Source organism: Felis catus, chromosome D1, assembly GCF_018350175.1.
Source record: "Felis catus isolate Fca126 chromosome D1, F.catus_Fca126_mat1.0, whole genome shotgun sequence".
NCBI classification, from domain to species: domain Eukaryota; kingdom Metazoa; phylum Chordata; class Mammalia; order Carnivora; family Felidae; genus Felis; species Felis catus.
This window is the reverse complement of record NC_058377.1, coordinates 19,396,776-19,410,492: the sequence shown is the minus strand read 5'-3', so window position 1 is coordinate 19,410,492 and position 13,717 is coordinate 19,396,776.

Sequence of the window (13,717 nt, the reverse complement as noted above, 5' to 3'; positions counted from 1 at the left end):
GCTCAGAGCCTGGAGCCTGTTTCCGATTCTGTGTCTCCCTCTCTCTCTGCCCCTCCCCCGTTCATGCTCTGTCTCTCTCTGTCCCAAAAATAAATAAACGTTGAAAAAAAATTTAAAAAAAAAATTGGCAATTCTAACAAGTTCCCAGGTGGGGCTAAGACTGAAGGTCCAGGGACCACACGCTGAGAACGCTGTGCGAACATAAGATTGCCAAGACTGGTAAAAGGAAGTATTCCATGCATCGCTGCTCTTTTCTGAGACTACTTTAGTGAAAGGGGACTTAGCTAACCATCAGTGGCACGAACCACAAGCAGACATAGATGGGTCAGAGTGTCTGTATAGAACTATGATAAATACTAGAAAAAGGAAGCCAGAATTGTGTGTGTTTTTTTAAAGTTTTTTTTTTATTATTATTATTCATTTTGAGACAGAGAAAGAGAAAGCACCAGCAGGGGAAGGGCCGAGAGAGAGAGAGAGAGAGAGAGAGAGAATCCCAAGCAGGCTCCACACTGTCAGCACAGAGCCTGATGTGGAGCTCGATCTCACAAATGGTGAGATCATGACCTGAGCCAAAATAGAGTCAGACGCTCAACCGAGCCACCTGGGTGCCCCTGTTTTTTGTTTGTCTGTTTGTTTCTGTTTTTTTAAGTTAAAATTTCAGCTCATTCATGACTCTGTAGAACAGATTATTGTGGTCTATTCCAAACTTCTTGGTCATCTGAAAATATAACGCCTGAATATTTACTAGCAAAGGAGGGAAGATATGTCTCTGTTTCCTCCCATATTTTCATTTTTGGCTCCATACGCTCTCTCAACAGATGGACCATGTATCCCAGGGTCCTCTCCTCTTGCTTATGATCTAATTAGATTCTAGACTATAATCCTCTATCAAGCTATTTTAAGTTGAGTACTTATTGGCACAGTGTTATCCATTCAGGTTCTTTTCCTGGAAGCCTATTTCGTTCAGTTTCGTTCAATTCAGTTTAACACCCACTGACTGACTATATTCCAACACGATTCTAAATGCCCGGGAAAAGGCATGACCAAGGTCTGCACCAGTTCCTGCCTTTATAGAGCCTGCATGGTAGCAGAGACAGACGGAAAACATGATATATTAGTCAATCGATCAGTATTCCTGGTAGTGGTTCCTATGGAAAAGAGGAAATGAAGGCAGGGTAATGAGGTTGAGAACTTTGGGAGCTATCAGGGAAGAGTTGTATGTACACTTGCAATTTTAAACAAGGGTGCCATTTGAGCCAAAAGCTGGAGCAGGTAAGACTATAAGCATATACTTGGGGAAGAGTGTCAGAAGCAGAGGGAACAAGGCCAAAAGGTAGGAGCATGCCTAACATGCTTATAACACCAAAGAGGCCAGTGGGACTGAAGCAAAACGTGTGAAAGGAAGGTAGTAGTAGACCTGAGAGGTCACAAGCAAAGCCAAGACCATACAAGTAGGGCTCTATAGGTCACCGCAAAAGGCGTCAGCTTTAATCGGAATCAAATGGGAGTCACCGCAAGGTGTTGATTTCAAAGAAGGATCTGAGTGTTGTATTTAGGGTAGACTGAGTGAGGCAAGGATAGACGCTAAGAGGCTGGTTACGAGACCGCGCCAGTCACCCAAGCAGAGATGATGTGGCTTTGGGCCATGGGCTGGTTGGTGAGTAGTTCAATTCTGCATTTATATTTGAAGAAGTCAAGTAAAGTTCAGCAGGGGTTCATGACCGATTGGATGTGGAATATTAGAGCAAAAGGAGTCAAGGTTTTGGCCAGAGAGACTCGAAAGATGAAATCGCCATCGAATGAGATGTAAAAGGTTACAAGAAGAGGAGCCCTGTCGGGGATATCGGGATTCGGGCTGGGGACAGAGTGAGTTTGCCATGACTGTGAGACACGTGCTCGGGAGTGTCACAGTGGTTGTCGATCATGTGGGGCTTATGAGAATACAGTGAGTATGTCTGGACTACCGATGGAGTTGTCAACGTGTCGGTTCTGAAAGCTGTGAGGCTCAATGAGATTAACAGTGATTGAGTGTAGATACGGTAGTAAAGGCAAGGACTCAACTCTGGGAATCTCCAACATGAGGAGATAAAAAAGGAAAAAAAAAAAAAGGAACCACAGGAGAGATGGAGAAGGGGCGGCCATCAAAATTTGTAGGGCGTGTGATGTCCCAAAACCCAAGAGAAGGAAGTGTATCAAGTAGAAGACCGTGAAGGATAGTGTCAAATGCCGGTGAGTGGTCAGGAAGGTGAAGGCTGAAACTTGACCGTCGAATTTCACAACTAGAGATCATCAGTGACCTTGGCGAGAACATAGTGGGTGCCGTGGTGATGGTTAAAGCCTGGTTTAAGTAGCTTAAGAGAGAGGGGTCGAAGAAGAATTGGAAATAGTGAGGAAAGCCATCTCTTGAAGTTCCTCCAAAAGGAAGCAGAGCCCTGGAGTGGAAACAGGTGGGGAAAGTGAAGTCAAGCTAAGGGTTTGGTGGTGGGGTATGCGTTTGGAGTTGGAAAAAACAGCAGTATGGTTGTGCGCTGATGGAAATGATCCAAAAGAGGACAGATTAATGTTTCAGGACAGATAGAAAGAATTCCTTAAGCAGTTTTGTTGGCTCGTCAAATGGTGATAACATCGAGCATCCAAGCGGAAGATTTAGCTTCCGAGAAATCAGATCTTTTCATCCACGGGGACAGGCATGTTTAGGGTACTGATGCTGGTGGGAGAGGTAGATGGAGTGTTGAGACCCTGTGCAAAATCCATTTTGAGTGGTTCACTTTTCTCCAAGGAGTAAGAACTAACTATCTCATAAAATATCAAAAATTATTCAAAAGAAAATGAGACCCAAATCTATGCCTCTACCAATATTTATTCAAAAAATAATACAAAGCCAAACACAATATAAAAAGTACGCAATAAAATGTTTCATTTTAGGAGTTTTCCTAAATGAACCGAATTGAGTGAGGTTTTAAAATAGAGATGTAATGTCTTTTCAACGGGGCCCCCTTCTTCTCCTGGTAAGTGTCTCAGTATTAAGCAGGCATTCTTTATGGCTCTATTAACCTTCAAATTTATTCACAATCAGGAGTATTTGTATAGAAAATTTTTATTTGCCAGTTCAGTGTGGATGAATGCCTATAACATTTTTTACACGGTAAGTGTGGGTGGAGTAATTTCCTTGGGAAATTCTTCTACAGTTATTTCTTTTTAAGTAGTTTGTTTTTAAAGTTTATTAATTTATTTTTTATTTTTTTAAATTTTTTTAAACGTTTATTTATTTTTGAGACAGAGAGAGACAGAGCATGAACGGGAGAGGGTCAGAGAGAGGGAGACACAGAATCTGAAACAGGCTCCAGGCTCTGAGCTGTCAGCACAGAGCCCGACATGGGGCTTAAACCCACGAACCTGGAGATCATGACCAGAGCTGAAGTCAGACACTTAACTGACTGAGCCACTCAGGTGTCCCAGCACATACAGGATTTTAAACAAAAGAGGTAGTAGGTCCTTTAAATTACGTTTCCTTTCCAGGGTAAAAAAAAAAAAAAATCACTTTCTGGAGGATTGAAATTGTATCTTAGCGCTTTGGTTGAACGAAATGTACAAAACTCAATTCAGAAGGCAGTGAGTAAATATTTTGTAATGATAATAAAGCATGTTTAAAAAATAGTTATTGGGGTTCTTCATATTGGTGAACCAAGTGTGTTTGAACCAAAGAAGAATGACCATGGTATTGAAGTCGTCGGATTGTAGGGAAAGTGAAATGGGATTGCCCATGTAAAGTGCTTATTACAGCACATGGCTCATGGGAAGTCCAATAAATTATGTGGTAGGTATAAGGTGATGAGGTTCCTTAAGAAAGGTACAATAAAATTGTCAAAATTAGGGGACTGTTCTTAGCTGTGCATTTTTCGGCAGAGGGGAAGGGTGGCAAAAGGTTACTATAGCCCCACAGTACTTCATTGAGGACGAGCGTTTAACAGTAGAATCATATAAGGGTCGTCACAAGAAATAATCACTCGCATTACGTTCAAGGCACTACGGTCAGCATCTGATCTATACATTTTATTTAGTCTTTATGATAGACCTGCACCGTAAGTTGTATTAACTCAATTGTGTAGATGAGGAAATCGAATTGGGGAGACATGATGAAGTGCTACAATGGGCAAGCTCTCTGCCAATCGCTAAGTAAATTGAAATGCTCACTCCATCTAATAAGCTGCCCACGAGAGAGCAAAATCCTCCTGAAGATCACGGTGTGATTTGACTCCTAAGTCCCACCCTTCTTTCTACTATTTTTACTATTGAATTGCTCATCGAAATCCAACTCAAACTCAAGTGCGCGTGGCTGGCTTGCTCGGAATCAAAGACTCCACGTACTTTGCTGTCCATCACGGGGTTCACTTTATGCTTCCAAACGTGTATGTAGAAATGGCTTACACTTCGGTATTGGCACAGATTGGAGACAACAGGAGAATCCCACCTTTTGTCCCATAAGAGAAAAAGCTCTTCCCATTCCTAAAAACCATAATACCGTTTCTTTAGAACCTGGCTGTGTTTCAAACTGGCATTGTTTTGGTTGATAAAAAAAAAAAAAAAAAAAAAAAAAAAAAAGACCATCCCCGCCCCCCTTCCTACAGGAATGGCAAAATGAAAAAACAAAAAACCAGCAACAAGAAAAAAAGGAAATCCAACCTAATTTTTAAGATTTTTCTATTCAGGGGGCATCTGGGCGGCTCAGGCAGTTAAGCAGCACCCGACTCTTGATTTTGGCTCAGGTCGTGATCTCTAGGTTCTTGAGTTAGAGCCCTGCATCGGGCTCTGCTTTGCAGGGCGGAGGCTACTTGGGATTCTTCTCTCTCCCTCTCTCTCTGCCCCTCGCCTGCTTGTGCGCGTTCTCTCTCTCTCTCAAGATAAACAAACTTGAATAAAAAAAGATTTTTTTTTATTCAGAACAAAGGAAAATCAATAACAATAACTTTCTTTTTTTTTTTCTTTTTAAGAGGAAAACCAAATGGTAGTCGCTTAGTTTTAACAGCTTTTTGGAGCATTCTAAAGATGTAACACTGTCTTTGTTCATGGTAATCAGTTGTTTCAACACAGAGAAGTGCTGTTTATGAATGAAGGGGAACAGTTTGGCTGGCAGAAGAGCTTCCAAATATAATATTTCGTCCATGAATATTACGTAAACCCAGTAAATTCATTAAATGATGAATACGTACAACACGATATTTTACACCTGAGTGTATTCCAGAACAAAAAAGAAATCAATACAAGCATTTTGAGAAAAAAAAAAAAAAGTTGCTATAGACATGTCACCTCTCCAGTTCTTAACCCTTGAAAAAATGTTTTTTGTTTTTTTTTCCGAGGATGTGACAATGTGAACTCTCAAGTCCATCCATGTAGTCGGCCACCTAAAATAAGAAAAACGATGCCAGGGCATCAAAATGGATTTTTGTTGTTGTTGTTGTTGTTGTTGTTTTCTGTCTATAACTTAGGTGGGGGATGGGCAGTACTCATCAGGAAGGGACAGGAGAACAGCCTGACTTTCCATCAGGAGTTTCATATGAGAATAACTATTGCAAAACCCTATGAAGGACTTGGACTTTTCAAGGGGAGGGGGAAAAAAAAGGTTCCTCCGGGTCTACAAAGACCTGTTGAGAACAGGAGAAGCTGATGTTAATTGAAACACAGAGCTTAATGGCTAAGGGGGTTGAGAAAGCTAGAACTTACTAAGAGGGACTGTGACTTTGTTTTTCTCCAAAGAATTAAAAAATCTGCTTAGCCTGCCTCTCTGATAACCTAAGGGCTCTTCCACCGGGAGAGAGGCTTCTGTGCTCATCGTTCTTGGCGACAGCACAGGGTCCCTGGGAAGTCCTCCCTCCACCCCGTCCCCATCTCGGGACTTGATTATGCAGCCTACACCTTCTGTACGTTGCCCCGCAAGTGAACCTTGCTGGCAGTTTCTCATGCTCAAGGGCCAGCTCGCTTGCTCCTTTTGGCTGATGGCAGAAGGCCTGAAATCCCTCGAGGGAGAGCAGAAGAGAAAGAGGAAGCGGGCGGAGACCCCACCCGGCTTCTTCCAGCATGCGTCTGCTTCATCTCAGGACTCTGTGACTCATCCCTGAGCCCTCCACCCCCGAACAGCTTCCACCAAATCGCAGCCCACCCCCCCGCCCCCGATTCGTCGTCGAACACTTCTTTTAGTGGTGCAGTCTCGTTCTGAAATTACAGGGACTGCTCATTTTGTTAGAGTTCTTTCAACAAACTCAACCGTTGCTGCCCTTGGCAAGTGTGGTATCACCCTGTATGCTCCGTGGCATTCCGTGAACACCTCATCCTGTATTAGTGTCCTTGTTTCTTTTTTCTTTTCTTTTCTTTTCTTTTCTTTTCTTTTCTTTTCTTTTCTTTTCTTTTCTCTTTCTTTTCTTTCTTCCTTTCTTTCTTTCTCTCTTTCTTTCTCTCTTTCTCTTTCTTTTTGTAAGTCATCCTTTTGTTTAGTTTTAGAACAAGTCCTCCTTTTTTTCCCCCAACAGACTTGCCTTGGAAAAGATTGAGAAGAGCCAGTAGCCTTGGCTTCCTTACTTCTGCTCATGTGAGTATAATTTATATTTCTAACTATTGTGCAAGTGTCATTAGAGCCACGTGTTTCCCCAGGTTTCTGTGGGAGAACTGCCTGGTTCGATCTTTGCGACGCTGATGCTCTTTTAGAATTAACCATGGAAAAACTTGATGACACTTCCGTGGTTCTTGTAAAATTCATCTTTGGGGTAATTTTACGCTGTGTGTTCCCCCCCTTGAATGTTTTAAAGAGCTGGATTCCTGTCTCTTTGCGGAGCGTTCTAGCAGCTGTGTCTCATTTGCTTTGCAAGGGCATTGGAAGAAATTGCTATTTTGGAAGCTTCTTAACATATGGGATCATTGTAGAAAGCACTTTACAGTTTGCATAGTGCTTTCCCATTATTTTACCCAGTTCATTTCTCAAAGAAGCCCAGGACGTGTTGTTTACGTTTTCCAGAGCGAGAAATAGACGTACTGAAGGAATAACAGCAGCTTGGCAGGGCAATTTCTCTCCCTCTGGAATTAATCAACAGATTAAAATCTCTTCCTTCAGATCCCTCAATACCTGTGATCAGAAAGCCTCATACCTTCTGACCTAAACAGGTGGATGGACACGTCCGTTGCATCTGCGGAATGTGTGGCCTGGCTAGTCTTAGGTCTACCCTAGCCAAGAGCTGTCTGAGTGATTGGACATTGGCGACTGGGCCGCTTAGCTCTTTTGTTAAAAGTGATATAGTGGATGGCTAAAAGCACGGGTTCTGGGGGTCAGACTGCCTGGATTTAAATCCAGCTTCCAACTTGTATCAGCCGTGTGACATCGGATGAGTCACGTAACCTTTCTGAGACTCATTTTTCTTATCTGTCAAATGGGGACATTGGTTACTACGGCGTGGAATGATTGAGGGGCTGAATTGCCCGAATCTATGTCAGACGGTAAGCACAGTGCCTAGCGCACAGTAAGTCCTCAGGAAATGTTAGCTAGTGTCACGTTATGGTTCCAAAGTTGGCCACCTGGTCGTTTTTTCTTAGGGTTCATTTCAGTTGATTTGTTTCACAAAATTATACATACAGCCCAGTCAGGACTGGAGATCGTGGGTGGTCTTTTTTTTTTTTAATTTCTTTTTATTTTTTATTTTTATATTTTAGAGAGAGAGAGAGAGAGCACGTGACTTGGCAGAGGGGCAGAGGGAGAGAGGGAGAATCTCAAGCAGGCTCCACACTCTTGCGCAGAGCCCGATGCAGGGCTTGATCTCACAACGCTGGGATCGTGACCCAAGCCAAAATCAGAAGTAGGGCACTCGACCAACTGAGTCACCTAGGTGCCCTAGATGGTGGTCATAAGAGAAGGTTTAAGGGGCAGACAGAACTTACACTGGGATTTGCTCTGCTCTTAAGAGCTGTGATATTTAGAAAGTCTGTCTCTTTGTCATTGGACTCTTTAAAACACAAATGGCAATGTTTTTCCTCCTGAATAATGTAAGAAATCCACAAAGGGTCTGGTACAGTAGTTCCCACAGTACTGCAGCCTAGGACTTTTGGAATGGGAGCACACAAAAAAAGGCAAAAGATGACCTTGGTTTTCTTACCATTCTAGGTGAGAGTGGGATGTAGAGAGTAGGATGTTTGCTGGGTAAACTGAGCAAAGCACTTTGCTGCTATATGCCTCAGTGTCCCCCATTACAAATGGGAGTTCTAACACCCACAGAATGACCGACTGGTACCCCATTTGCGGGGGGCTTTCCCACGGCAAGTGCCATGTCCTGAGAACCTCTTCAGTCCTGGGAAAACCGGGACGGTTCACACCCTAATCATTTGCCGTATCCGGAACAATGGATATAAAGGTGCTTTGACATTTCATGAACTGAAGAGTATAATCAACTCAATTCTGAACAGCTGAGGCCCCAAAATAGTGCCTTGGAAAGAAAAACGTGGTAATCATACAGTATATCACCTCTCAAATAAGAATATCCCACTTTAATTCTTTGTGCATCATTTTATAAGCTACTTAGAAATATATAGTGTGACTGGAAAATTCCATTAACGGATACCATGCTGTATTTGTCAATGTTTATTTATTTATTTTGAGAGGGAGAGAAAGAGAGCATGTGCACACATGGGCGGGGGAGGGGCGGAGGGAGTGGAAGAGAAAGAATCCCAAGCAGGCTCCTTGTGGCCGGCGTAGAGCCCAAGGCAGCACTCGATCTCATAAATGGTGAGATTGTGACCTGAGCTGAAATGAAGAGTAGGGGCCATAGCCAACTGAGCCACCCAGGCGCCCCAGATATACCATGCTTTACATCATTCTTGTATGTTTAAACACATGTAAGTGAAGGCACACACAAGCAGATTCACACGGAACAGTTTAGGACAAGTGCTTTCAGACCACGCCAAAAATAATTTGCATTGGAAAGACCTCATTTGAAACAGACCCCGAGAAGTTCTGTTTTGCACCCGCGGCATATTTACGCAAGCATTCTCATTTGCAATACATTGATTACTGATCTGTCTCGGAAAACTTCCAAGGAAGACACAATAACCTGGGGAAAATGACATAACTGACCATCTACTTGGCATCTGCAAAAGATGCACATACCAAAGGGTAATACGCCGTTGCTGGGAATTAACCTGAGGCACCATCCGTGTTCAACAGATGTGAAAAAACATTATCCAACGTGCATACAGGGGACTTAGCGCAGTTTCCCCCAAAATGACTCATTTCATTTTCTTTCATAATTTATAGACTGCACTTGAGTAGAACTTCAAACTGTAAAAGTACACATTTGCTCGAAAAGGCGAAAGTTTCGTTTGACTTTTATTTGCGTTTTAGCTAGAGATATCCACCCAGAACTCAAGCCGATGCAAGATCTAGAAATGCTAAAGTGAGGCTTCTTACAGGCAGGCAAAAACAAGATAAATAATACCTAAATAGTATGTATTAGTAATAGGAGGAAACAAGTAAGTCCAGTCGACCTCAGTTGCTAGTATTAATACCGAGAGGCCGTATTTATTTTCAAAATTAGACTTTGCAAATGTAACAGCTTGTTTTCTGCTTGACTTAACGTGGCACATGTGAACCTCTGAGAAAACGTTAGGATACTTGAAGCCCCTGAACATGACACGTGGCTTTTCTTTATCCTGGACCAACTGCGGGCCGCCTTGGGTACGTGGTGGACGCTCAGTAAAATCTTAATACCTCGTACTCAGTGTTCTACGTATTGGTAATAATTCAAAATAACGTAATGAAACCAGAGTGAACAGGGCATGGTCCACTATTCCACATTCCACTTTTCCCCAAGGAATGGACCACTATACCTCTCAGACGGAAGCAAAGAACTCATTCAAAAGCAGAGCTGAAGGCTGGTGGAGTTATTGTTGTTTAGATTTCCCTGGACAGAGGAGTAATTATGTTGGCTTCAAAGGCCTTTTCTTCTACCTCCCATCATGGCATGCTAGTGCAGGAGGAAGGCTTCATTCTGCTGCTTCATTTTACAAATGGAAACCCAGAAGAAGGAACAATTTGCCCAAGGTCACAGATTCAAACCTTCCCAGATATTTCTTGACCCGAATTTAGTTTTTGCAGATCTCCCCCAGTAGAGCTGTAGGTGATTTTCTTGGCGTGTTTGTTCGTTTGTTTTTGTGTTTGTGTTTTTACTTGAGGATACTCCGCCTGCCCTGTGTCTCACCGTCCTATCCGTTGTTACGTAAGTCCTTCCATCCCAATCCCCCTACTTCTTAAACAACCCTGCTTCCATATATCACGTTCCAATGGCATTTTCCTTGCCCTCAGACAACACACTTGAACCTCCGCTCTAAGGTTCCAGGCTAAAGGAATCTTCTAGATGACCCAAGTGCTATGTAAATACAAGGGCCCTTCCTTGCACTTCTTCCTAGGCCCTCACAGCCTTTGATATAGTGATGCATAATGTGGCTTCGGTAATGTGAGTCAAGGCTTTGTTTCATGGTTAATTTAGCCGATGAAAAGAGCGAGCTGAAACTCATGAGGACAGACAGAAGCTGAAGCGAACCGAGGTCATAGCTTGAACAGAACCTCCAAGAAGACAGATTGCCTGTGGCTCCTAGAGCACCCTTCCCCTGACAGTGGTGACGCGGACTGGAAGTCGAAAAAGGACCGTCTCTTATGAGGGGCCCACGAGGGCACGACGATTATTTAAAACTCGGCCCCACAGAGAGGAAATCTGGTTGATGTTTATTCAGGCCCCTTCCTTTTAAATCCTGATTACCCTTGGCTCAGCCAGGTGCTGAAACTTCTGCCTGAGCGACAGGTGATTCTTACGTAAGAATTGGAATCTCGGGCGTGATAAATTTGGTCTTGAGAAGTCTCAGCTCAGTTGCTGCAGATGGCAGTGTCATGATGGCAGAGTTAGAGAGAGGCGTCCTGCCGGGCGGTGGGCTGTCTGACATGGCTACTCCGTTCAGAACTGTCTGAGCCAATTCCTTGAGCCTCAAGGTCATGACCAAGGGGTACAGCCCAGCTGCAGGGTTGACATTCATTCTAGCAACATTCTGCTCCCTTAGATGCTGCTGCTGACTCATTCCCACTCACAGGTCCGGCAAGAGTCAAGTTGTCACCTGTGTTCTTTGTGAACATCTTTATCATTTGGGGTCTCCGTTTACCGGAACGAGCCTCCGCTGGGGGCATATTTTGTGCTTGTAAAGAATTGCTTGTACTATAGAATTTGCGCAGCCCAGGAGATATTTCTACCCATTCCATCCCTCTCGGGTCCTGCAAGTGTCAGGGCACAGGTTTTTAGCCTTAGTTTTGAGGAGTCTGGAAATCCCCCCAAAGCGCGCACACACACAGAAACTGTGAACATATATGCCTCTTTCTAGGGAGAGCATGCACAGCTCTCATAAAATTGTTATGTAAGTCTGCGATCCATCAACTTGCAAGAGGCACCATTGTAGATGATGAAGGAAATATTCTTAAGTATCATTTGTTCTCTTTCAACTAGATTTCCCACTTTGAATTGTAGGTTGAACATGATCAGAGGTTAGCAACATAGGGTAAGCGTTGGAGTAAGACCCTTGATTCTGGCCTAGACCCTTGCTGTACACTTCCTGACTGTGTGACCTTAGACATGTCACTTCTCTGGGCTCCACATCTTTATTTGGACAATGGGTAAAATATCACCTACCTCATTATTGCTGTTGTGGAATTAAATTGGAATGAATATTTAGATCTTGTGATGTGTGTGTGTGTGTGTGTGTGTGTGTGTGTGTGTGTGTGTGTATCTTGTGATGTACCTGGCATTACTGTTCAATAAGCAACGGCTAGTATTGACAGAAGTCAAATGGAACTCATGTCTCTGGAGCATGTGGGAAACAGTTATTTTACCAGGCCTTCTCTTGTCCCTTCCTAGTCTCTATTCTTTTTCTTCAAAGGCCACCGCAAACATCACTTGCCTTGGAAACTATGGAAAAGGATGGCTTTATGCGAGGACATTTATCATCCTGGAATTGTGTGCTGCTTTTCTCCTTGGGATTTGAGGCTGACAGTATCCGATCTCAGTCTCTCGTTTTAGAATCAATATTTCTGTAGCAAGTGTAAAATCATCCTAAATGGATTTTTTTTTGAGATTGTCCAAAAAAAAAATTCTGAAGAGAGAACACGCTAAGAGTGAAAAAGCTATGTTTATGAAAATATCATGAAGGCTAAATGTGATGCACTAGGAAAACACACTGGCAGATTTCACTGTATACCCATGAGATCTATATCCCAACTATACTGATAAATAGTATTCAAGGGAATGTGAAAATTCCTTCTATAAGTGCATTCCTGCTGGTCTAGCTCATTGCCTAATCCACAGAAGGTGGTTAATAACCTATTTGTTGGGTGGCTGGATGTACGTTATGTTTTCATTGTAACATAAATACCATATCATTTATATCATATTTATATTACGCCAATAAGGAAGATGGAATAGTCATTCACGTGATGCTTTTATGAGCGTAATATTTCTGAAGCTCAGCTGACTGATAAACCACTGAAAGAAAGTTCCTTCTACATCTGTTTTCTGTGACAAGTGGGAATTTTAGAGACTGCGAGTGTCAGGCTTTTGAGTGAGCCTTTGTAAGGGTGCCTGAATTGCCATTTAGTTTGTTAGCGTTTGAGTTTTGCAATTACACCCATTCAGATAGAACAATACGTTAGGAGCCCACGAGAATCTTGTGGCTGTGCTCCCTCCCCTCTTTCTCTCAACCTTACCTTTCATACAAGACGTAAAAAGCCCAAATCACAATGGCATCGACTTCCCTGACTCAGGGCTGAGACCACGGAAGGGCCTACGTGGTCTGCGCAAAGTCTCTCGAGCTTTCCTTCCAGTGGGAAGACTCACCCGGGAAGAAGCTAGGGGAAAGAGAGCTGGGTGGCCAGGATGGCTGTCTGCAGCAGCCGGCTTCTTCAGGAGGGTAATTGAACCTGGAGCATCGGCATCCAGAAGCAAGTGGTCATGAGGGAGCAGCGTAGAAATGGGGAGGTCACAGGAGCAAAAGAGATGAAACCAAGAAAGTATCCCCCAGAGGGACAGTCTTCCTTCTTTCCTTTACGGCAACTCAAAGCCCTGTACTTACCTTTAATTCCTCAGTACTGTATCTCAGGTGTGTTTCCCACATCACCACGTATGAGGCTCTTGAATCGTCCCTGTTTTACAAGAACATATAAGCATGGGTTCTCACCTGCTGTTTCTAGCAGAGAATGAGAAAAAGTAATCAGCATCCATTGGGCATCTCCAGGTGCCAAGTAATTTTACTGTCTCTCCCACTCAACATGTTTTAGGTGCGAAAAATTGAGTATGCACCAGTAACTTATCCAGAGTGGCCATCTAGGTGATGAGGCTAGGTTTGAAACCCTCGGCTGTCAGCCCCTGTATTTCTACATGGACTTCCTCAGGATAGGTAGAACATCCTGAGAAACTAAACAAAAAGACACGCTTGGTGGGAAGACTATTCTGTTTGAAGACATATTGTCTTCCTTCCTTCCTTTCCTTCTCAATACAGACCAACACAGAGAGACAACCATTCGTCCACCCCCATATGTAAGCTCAGATTCTCTTCCATTTTTCTTAACAACAGCAGAGGTTCCATTTCTCAGATGCGGAGATTGGGCTCTGTGACCGCACTTCTGATCGTGGGCAGACCATCATGGTGA